At 48.4% G+C, this 10303-nt stretch overlaps 1 pseudogene; it reads right to left on the reverse strand.

Annotated features, from left to right (window-relative positions):
* Positions 1 to 2725: 2725 nt before the first annotated feature.
* LOC129063266 (olfactory receptor 6V1-like) lies at positions 2726 to 7608 on the reverse strand (annotated as a pseudogene).
* Positions 7609 to 10303: the final 2695 nt, after the last annotated feature.

The raw sequence follows: 10303 nt of genomic DNA on the forward strand, positions 1-10303 counted from the left end.
GTTGTTGTAATGAAGCTGCCCATCACCCGTTGCCCAGAGCTGTGGCCTTCTGAGTCATCCGAATAGTTTCCATGAAGGAATGTTCAAGCTTAACACAAAACTTGATGCAGATTCATTGTTTTACTCACTCAGTCATTTTGAACGTGATGGCCACACAGTACACATGACATGCTCACTCAACAGTGTCTACCGCCCCCCACTGACTAGTACAATGAGGTCATCATTGTTCACACATGTATATTCCAGTCCACTCTCCTTGGCTGCCAGGTTACATCAATGTCACTCAAACCATCCTCATTATATTAACAATGGCTGGACTTTTTCCAGACAGACCTAGTCATATGTTAAAATTATTGTCTGGGTCATGTCGATCCAGGATCCTGATTTGACACTGAGGGTCCTTGTCACATCAAGACAAACGTATGGAACCAAAACATGTCTAGTGCATGTTCACACAAGATTCTACCAGCAACTCAGAGGCTGAACCACTGGCCAAAGACTCTCAAGAAGTTTATAGTTAGACTAGGAAATCGTGCGGCCTAAATCCTGGTTACCATCTCTAGAATCAAGGCTGAGGACAACAATCATTAAGGAAGAATAGTTCTAATAATGGCAAATACCTCCTCAAATTCCCTTTTCCAGGGCCCTTCATGTTGTTGAGGCTGAGCTGAGGACTTTCTTACACAATTTCCTGATCGCAGCTTCCACCAGCAGATTGTCTATATGAGCGGCCCTCAAACACTGATGCATGTGAATTACCCAGGGGTCCTGCTAAAATCCACATCCTGATTCTCAAGGGCTGGGGTGGGCCTGAGAGTCTGCATTTCTAACAAGGTCTCAGGCGATGCTAGTGCTGTTCCGAGGATCACACTTTGGGTAGCCATGGACCACGGGCGGGTTTGTTGAGAATGCCATGCCTGTGTGTTGCTAGTCTGTGATGTAATTATTGCGGATGCCCAAAGCAGCTATACCTTCCCCAAACTGACCAGTCAGAGATTCCACTCCAGAGAGAACACTATGGAAAACAGGCAACACACTGCGCTAGGCAGTTGATTATTTTTTAAGTTTTCAAGAAGGGAATGTGCACAGATGAGAGGAGCAGGAGGGAGTCTCTCTGGGGAAAATCTGAGTGGATCTGTGTGCTGATTATTTTAGGAGAAGAAGCCAAGCCGAAGGAAAGTGTTTGCATATCAGGAGATAATTGCTGCCCATTTAGTTCTTCAGTTTTTCACAAAGTTTGCAAGGAGGGAAAGTAATTAGTCCCTTGGGAGATGAAGGAGAGAAAGTTCTCGAGATGAAAAACTGTTTTCCCTGCTGGCCTTTACTGCAGAATCAAAAGCATCTGCCCACTTTTGGAGAGGCCCACAAATAGGAACGTGTCCTGTAGTAGCTATAAAAGACAAAAACAAGAAGGAGATGCGGCTTAGTTGGAGAGCAAGCTACCTGCTAATAACAGGAGACTCGGGCCTCTCAGTTTCGCACCAGGGACACTTCCCCCCCATCACCTCCTTCCTTCACAGCCATGGCTCTGTGGGGCGGCCCCCATGCTGTGACCCTCCGCACTGTGACCCTCCGCACGGCCCATTAGGAGCAGGGCCTCTCCCCTGGATATCCTGGGAACGGAGCTGGCTTCTGAAGTAAGAGGAAGCTGGCATCTACTCTTGGTCCTGTTTTGCTAACCCCAGCCCCGTCCAGGTTCCAGCTGGTATAAGAAACCACACACCAGACTTGTTCCTGCTCCCACCGGCTTCCCCTGATTCCCCAGCCACTCCCAGATTTCCCGGGAACACCTTCCCTCATCCTTCCTTCCACCCCCTCACACACACCACCAGTGCCACTCATTGCCTCCTCCTCATCTGGCCTCTACCATCTCTGCTTTACTCCCTGGGCCCCCGGTGATCTCCTGGCCAGGCTGCTTCCCAACCCCCGCGGGCCTCCCCTGCACAGGGAGGGGGAAGCAGCCAGCATGGGGCAACGGTCCAGCTTGCCCTTCTTTCTCGAGTGCATGAGAAGGATACAGTCTAGGCCTTGGGACTTCATGACTTTTCTGTGTAAGGGGCCTTGGAGAGTGACCCACAGAGAGTCGTTTGTGTTTAAGGGCAAGAGGTTTGGAGGGGTTGGGAGGGGGAAGTGGGCAGGCAGCCTGCCCGGGGGTGAGTGGCGCTTCTACCCCAGGAGCAATGCCAGAAAACGGGGTCCCAACGGGAGGCACAGTGTCTTCTTTTTTTTTTGCGGGGGTTACCAGCCATCCCTGCTCTTCTCAGAGAACTTCCCACTTTCAGAACCCCATCCTAGACTCTGAAGTCAGTTCCTGAGAAAGGAACATACCCCTACAAGCTGCACACAAAGAAATATAAGGAATATAAACAAAATTATAGAGCGAACTGGGGAGGAGAGATTTCAATAGCACATTTCTATTACAATAGCCATTCACTAAGCTCTTCCTATGGACCAGACTCTGGACTAAGAGCTTCATTTGGATTATCCCGTTTCGTAGATACTGTCACAGTGTTTTCCCTCTAGGCTCCCTTGGATTCGTCCCTTCCTTAAGTATCTCGGGCTCACAGACGCTTGCCTTTGAGACGTCCAGACAATGGGAGCTCCCCAGCTCTCCACAGGGAGTGAGCGGAGAGGTCTGCGGGGTGAGGGAGAGGAGAGACGAAGGAAAAGCAGGGCGGGGAGCTCCAGCCTGTGCACCTGGGTGTCCAGCTACAGTGGAGGGTCCTTAGGCCTGTGATTTGACAGAAGCCCTCCGGTCCTCACATCCGTGGGCTGCTGGGTCTCAGAAGAGGATCCTTTTGGTCACATCTTCAATGACCTCCTTGACCTTCTCATGTCAGAAGTGAAGATGAAGGGATTGAGGACAGGGGTCAGCACGGCAGTCATCAGGGCCACCGCCTTGTCGAGGTGTGTGGAGTGGCCCTTGCCTGGCCTCACATGGATAAAGATGGCGCTGCCATAGTCCAGAACCACCGCAGCGAGGTGGGAGGCGCAGCTGGAGAAGGCTCCTGGCGCCCAAAGGACGAGGGCATGCACAGCACAGCAGCCACAATGAGGACGTAGGAGACCAGCACGAAGGGCAAGGACAGGAAAACACCCCTGCGCTTGATGTGGCTGGTGTCAGAGCAGGACAGCATGAGAAGTGGGGCTGAGTCACAGAAGCAGGGGTCGATGACACTGGGGCCGCAGAACCAGAGCCATGTTTTCTGCAGGGTCGGGGAGGCGATGGAGAGGAGCCCAGCCGCCCAGCGGCCCACCCCAGGCTTCACACAGACTGGACCGTTCACGACGGTTGCATAGTGCCGGGGGGTGGCGGATGGCCACGGAGCGATGGAAGGCCATGACCGTGAGGCTAAGGAAGTTGGCGGACCAAGAGGAAAAGTAAAAGAAAAACTGGGTCAGGCATTGGGGCAGGGATGTGGTCTTGTGAGGGGACAGCAGGCCTGCCAGCATCCTAGGAACCACGGTGGAGGTGACCAGCATCTCCATAAGGGAGAAGGTGCAGAGGAAGAAGAACCTGGGTGAGTGGAGGCGGGAGTCCAGGCACGTGAGGGTGCGAATGGTCAGGTTCCCCAGGAACGAGGGGTGGGGATCTGCAGCTCTTGGAGGTGGGAGGATCCCAGGAGCGCAGATCCCCCGAGGGCGCTGATGTTCCTCATTGCACTTGATGCCCGTTCTCCGCACTACTTGCAAGAAGCCAGAAAATGTTAGCGGGAAGTGGCCATCAACCTCTTTCTTGACCTTGCTCCCTGACGGCTGGCCCGGCTCCCCGATCGTGCTCGCCTGAATGCAAGGTAGTCTCAGTGTCCAGAAGGTATAGTCCCAAAGGGCACACGTCCCCAAAGAGCAAGAGCGACGCTGGTGTCTAATTCCTTATACCTGGTTCTTCTGAACAGGTCTAGGAGTTGGCACCTCTCCATTTTCACTGCTCCTGAACTCTTCCCCTATTGTATTCCACCATTCATTATTTCACTTAACACATTTGCTAAGCTCCAACTCTGTAATATAGGACATTTTATGGGTCTGGTAAACACTTCCTAGCCACCGTATTTAATAATCTTTTAATCATAGTGATATCTGCTATTAACGGAGTTCTCTCCACGTGCCAGGTACAACATGTTACTTCTTTTTATCTTCTGTGCTCCGTCCGCATCCTCCTTGTCTTCTCAGTGACATTTCAGGCTATGAATAACCCATTTTGAAACTGCGTCCACCCTTAATTGCAAGGACAGTCCCCTCTAAGTTCTCCAACAACTCTGACTTGTCCTCTTCTGCCTCCTTGTCTTTCTAAATATAGATGTCCCCACATTTCTCTGCTCAGTCTTTTTTCTCTCTCTCCTCTTTCCTTCTGAAATCTCACCATCTCCCTTCACCAGAGAAATCTTGAAAACGTAAACAGATCTGAAACCAGCCTGTTTGTTCTCAGCCCACGTCTCTAACTGCCTGCTGACCTCTACCACATGCTCAACATGTGTAAAAATATACACATAATCCTCTTCTCCCCCAAAGTCAGTATCACATTTATGGCCCCAAGTCATACAGGCTTAAAACCTAGGTGGTATCTCTGATTATCCCTCCTCTCTTCTAGATCCCTTGAATTGTCATGCTTAGAAATATTTCTTTTCATCCAGCCCCCCTTTCTTCTTCCAGCGCCCAGGTTCAAGGATTTGTTTCTTTGCAACAGCAAACTGAGTGGCCTCCCTGGTGGTTGATTTGACTCTATCCAACTTACACATATACTGCTGCTATATTTATTCTTGTAAAGCATTATGCCCTTGGGCTTTTTTTTTTAAAATAATCTGAGGCAATGTGATTTCCGGTACATGTTATTCTCCAAATCAACTCATCAAACAAGCTAGCCATACAGAAAAAGAGTAGAAAAAGACATTTTAAGATGTTAACAATGGCTATCTCAGGTATGGATTACAAGCATTTACATGCATATCAATATTTATATCTATCTTATTTGCCAAATTCTTTTCATTTAAATATATATTATTTTTATGATTAAAAAATGTTTTAAAACAATGACATCTATTCCTTCCAGTGTTTGCTAAAGCAAGCAGAACCCCCACCCTCCCGGCAACGCCAGCTCTGCCCCCCTGCCCCTCCAACCTTACCCTCACCTCCTTCCTGCCACGTATTTTTTGCTTTCCCCAACTTGGACCCCTTGCTCTTCTCCAAATGTTAACTGCATCCGGCTTTCCCAGCCTTTTCCTAAATGTTCGCTGTGTTTGGAATACCCTGTCCTGCCATTTGTGCCTGGCGGAGTCTTACCCACCCTTCAGGGACTGTCTCAAGTGTCTGTTTTTTATGACGCTTCATCCTTTATTCCGCTGTGAACTGGGGAAGTTAGCACATCTGCCTGGCAGCACAATTATTCTTGGGCCAGCTCTTTCCCAAACGCTAGATTCCTTGTTGGTCAGCGGCAGGGCTCTCGTAGCATCTTTACAGCCCTCTCGATACCTAGCAACATGTCTGACATAGTGTTAGGACTTAGTAAATTTTAGTGAAACAAGTGAATGAGCACAACTATTGGGTTTTCATTCCTTGTCCTGCAAAGAAAAGTTATTCCAAAAGGAAACTCACATTTTCTTCACAATTTTTTATTTGTACGCATTGTGGGCGTTCCCAGACGGCAATGTGCAATCCCGGCCTGACAATTCCTTATCGGAAAGGTAAGATGAGACTGGGAGTATTTCTGAATCTAATCCCAGAAGGGTCTGGACAGGACCCTGTAATCAACTACAATGCTGTTTCTGCAGCAAAATACATGAACATTCACACTAAATGAAATAAAGGCTAAAAAATAAATTCAGATCAGGTTTAGCTGCCTAGTTAGTTGGACACAACATCAGAAAAGGGCGCCCAGTTGTCCAGGAGCTTTGGTTACAGGATTGAGGATGGGAGGCTGAGGGTGGGTAGGACTCACTCACTGCGTGCCCGCCCTGCGCTGGGTCTGCGGCACAATAAGGCTGCGACAGGGGCCATCTCCACGTCACAGGTGATACAGCACTGGTGAAAACAGAGGCTCAGTCTTTGACATCTATATAATTTTATTAATTGATGTCACCCCAATACATTCAATTTAAAAAATTAAAAATTGAAAATTGTAAGTTGAAAAAAAACAAAACAAAACAGAGGCTCAGAATGTTTAAAGATCTCAACCCTGGGTCATACAGTTTATAGGTATGCACTGGGATTTGAACCCAGGGTTGTCTAACTCCAGCACCTATCTGTTTATAATAATCCAATGCCAATGTGTGACATCTTCCACATTTTCAAACACAGTGCACTATCAATCTCTGGACACAGAGTCAAAGTCTACTGCAAAAATCTACAAATAGAGAAAGTATTTAATAAATGGTAAATTAAAGCATATATTAAAGAGGAAATTCCCATGATGAGCTGTTGGCCATCAGTAATGAGGAGAAGGTGGGAGGGTGTCCCTTTCCTTTCCTTGCAGAAAGGATCTGACCGGGGCCTCCAACAGGACCGGGCAGAGCCAGTGAGAAGCCCAGTCCACGACGCTCCATCCCTCACCAGGCACCCAGGACACTCCCAGCCAGAAGGCTGCTGCCCCTCCGTCCCGGACTGTGATCTGATCCCCCGCAGCCCCACACTGACGTGGACCACAGCCCGTGGGTGTCATAAGTCCTCGAGTGAGAAGGAGGAGTTCAACCCCGGGGTCTCTTTCATGTCTTATTCAGCATCACGGCCACCCGGAGAGCGTCTTTCTTATCTGGCAGGTTTCCGTGACATTGCACCGAGAGGCTCTGGAGCCTAAAATATTTTGAGTCCTTGAATCAGAGATGAAAGAGCTAATTCAGGGATGGCCTTGGAGTCGGGAACATTCCATTCAGTGCAGCAGGCTTCGCTGCACCCCAAGCGAGCGGACGTGTTTTCTGAACCGGCCCCCCAGCCGGCCCCCACTTTCACACCCTCGCCCCACCCCGTCTGGGCTTCCTCCCGCCAGTCTGTCCAGTCCACTGCACTTTTCACCTCAGGCTTTACTCTCCCTGCCCAAGATCTTGCCTCCCCTCTCGACTCTGATGACTGGTGACCCTTCTTTGTCCATGATGCCTGCCCATCCCTTCCTGTTGCTTCGAGCCCCAAAGCCACCAGTCGCCTGCCTCCAGCTCTCGATCTGGAGCCCACGGCTCAGGACAAGCTCCCTGGAGCATGCTTTGGGACCTGCTGTGTTGAATAATTTTACATTCCAAGATTTCACTTTACAAAACGGATTGGTGGGTAGAGGCAAAATTAACATCGATTAAGTTTAACTTGAAGGCAGAAAAGACTTTTCTCTGCATCAGGGTCTTCTGCAGATCAGATGTGCCTCAGGGCGGCCCGCGCAGTAGCCCGTGGTGGAGCACACCAGGCAAACTCAGCGTCTCCGATCAGGAGACGCTGCAGCGCCCCTCAAACAGGCCAAGCCCAGCCTTCGCTATGGCAACGGAGCCTGGCCGAGGCTCTGGCTGGCCGTGTAGTGCGTGCCTGGGACTGGCCACGTACACATTATCTGTACTTGCCAGTCGGGGCTCCCCTGTGTGTCCTCAGTTTCCCTCCCTCACTCCTGGCAAAGATCCTCACCAGTAGGAGATCCATCCTGCTCATCTTTACCCAAATCCTTCCTGCTGCATGTTTTGCAGGTCAGATCGCTACTAAAATGCCAAGTAGCAGATTATAACCGCTACTACTAGCCAAGTGGCTGAGGACCCATTACTCTCCCTTGAAGGCAGCCAATCATAAATCAAGGGTTGCAGGAAAAAAAAATCCCTCTATGATATGAAGTCTATATGCTGCCCGTGTAGTTCCAGATAGAGCCCCAGGCACCACATGACTGGCTCAGGCAAGTATGTGAAATACAGTTCCATTCTGACTCCAGGTGTCGTGAATTTTACAGCCCCTGATGCAATTCAAGTCATTATTGCTACAAACAGCTGTGTCACTATAGTGACGATTACATTTATATTTCAGAATCTCGTGTTTTGGGCAGTTACACTAACAGGCTCATTTTAATTATTTATATAGGCATATGTTGCCAACTAAATAATAAAACAGGTTCTGTTTAATAAACTAATACTTTTATTCTTATGTCTTAGTTCCCTTTTACATTTTTTATGAAAGCGTTATGCTCAAAGACAGAAGAGGAGATTTTTCTGTTAAGGGTTTTTAGTAGATATTTTAAGTGAATTACCTGGAAAAATTACTTGCAAGTTTAAGAGCCAATTCTGGAAAGATTTATATTTACCAACCCTTTTCTAAGCATATGAGAAAACAGAGAAGTTTAACAAACTCAGGCCCAGTTCATCTTTAAGAATATATTTTACACCCGACCAGGATGGCTCAGTTGGCTGGGCGTTGTCCCGCAAAGTGAAAGGTTGCCAGTTCAATTCCTGGTCAGAGTACATGCCTGGGTTGTGGGTTTGGTCCCCAGTTGGGGCACATTGAGGGGCAACTGATCAATATCTCTCTCTCACATCAATGTTTCTCTCCCTCTCTCTCAAAAATAAATAAATGGATTAAATAAGTAAATAAAATTTTCAAAAAGAATGTATTATGCCAAGAATTACATTAGATACTGGTGAAAAATATAAATCAGACATAACTTCTATCTTCAAGGGGCTCAAAATTGAGTAAAGAAGACAAATAAACAGAAAATTACAACTTAAAATGTAAAGGAATAAATAGAGATAGGAGCAAAATCCTGTGTGAGTAAAGAGTCAGCAAAAAACAGCTGTAGCTTGTTCTGGGGGATCTAGTAAAAGTGACGTTCAAACTGTTCTCAAAACAAGAGTAGGTGTTTGAGTGACAGAGAGGAAAGGGGAAGGACATTCCAGACAGGGAGACAGGTATCTGCCAGACTTGAAGACAGGAGAGGAAACAACATCTCCCTCACTTCTGGTTCTGAAGCAGAGCTCTGGTTAGGGTTCTTCTGGTTGCAAGGCAATGTAGGAAAAGACCTCAGTGAGGTGAGGAATCACAACATCTCGGAAGACTGAACCCCACCCGACCCCCTCTGTGACTCTCCCATTTTCCCAGCTGCTCTTTCGTCCTCTTCCCTCTCCTAACCAACTTCTTCCATATCTCTTCTACCTGATACATCAGCACATTTATCTATGTACCACAGACTCATAGAGACCACCATGCCCCAACTTACCTTGAACTTTCAGGTCAGGCATTGATCATTGCCTTTGTGTCTCCCTTCCAGTTCCTGAGAGAGAGCATCTACTTGGCCCAGCTCAGTTATCAAATGTGTCCACTGAACATCATAAAGGTGTCACATGGTGAGTAGTAAACCCAGCATCTCATATGGACAGAGGAGACGTAGTCTCCCCTTCCATTTCTCTTTCAATATCTAGGTACCTCATTGAATGTTCTGGGTTCATGTTTCCAGACTGAGGGGTGCTATAATTTTGCTGTTTTGCAACTTTGCCTGCATAGTACAACCACTTCTAAGACACATTGAGACCATCCCTAGGGATTCCTATAGAATTCACTGGTCTGCAGTGAGGTTCCTGGGGGACTTTGCTCCACACCAGGAACCGTGGAGACTCGCTCCTAGCACACGGCTGCAGAGGAGATGATCGGCTTCTTGCCGGTGACTAATGCAGTACTTCCAGCTTCAGTCATCAGCATCGGCCACACACCCAGATCCTCTGACAACACCCAGCCAGTCCTCCATACCTCAGGCATGTATTGCCAAAAATAGACAGCACTGCCTCCAAGGAAGAGGGCAGCTGACTCCCTCATACCCCCCTCCCTCCCTGCAGAAGCCCAGATTACAGAAAGAGCTAATGGAGAAAGGAGGATGGTGCAAGACAGGCTAAATCCTTGCTGAACTTCAGGATTCTGTTAACCAGTGGAGACATTGCTCTGTGGCTTATGCGGCGATCCCGCGCAGCTGACCTTGACAGACAGCACCCTCCCTCCCAACCACCTTGCCTCTGCATAGCTCAGAGCCATTCCCCTCAGTGCTCAGTGGGGGGCATCTTCTCATCTCACCCTGTCCCCTCCCCTAACAAGGTCATAAGATCAAAGAGACAGGTAGTCCTCTCTCCTCTGGATCATCTGCCTGGTTGGAAAAACACTGGGAGAGGTATGTTTCTCAGGGTGCCCTTTTGGGAGTTTAGAGAAACAGTTGCTTCTTTTTTAATACTGGGATGACCCAGGCCTGCCCAGGCTGTTCCATGACTAGCAGTCAAAAGGCTCATTTTCTGTCCCAAAGATTTATATCTCCCGGATTATCCAAAAGCAACCTTGGGACTGGCCCAACATCCTAAGTGACTTAGCCCAAGGA

The sequence above is a fragment of the Pteronotus mesoamericanus genome, unplaced genomic scaffold (genome assembly GCF_021234165.1).
Source record: "Pteronotus mesoamericanus isolate MK-2021 breed Mesoamerican mustached bat unplaced genomic scaffold, CSHL_Meso_final scaffold_85, whole genome shotgun sequence".
NCBI lineage: Eukaryota > Metazoa > Chordata > Mammalia > Chiroptera > Mormoopidae > Pteronotus > Pteronotus mesoamericanus.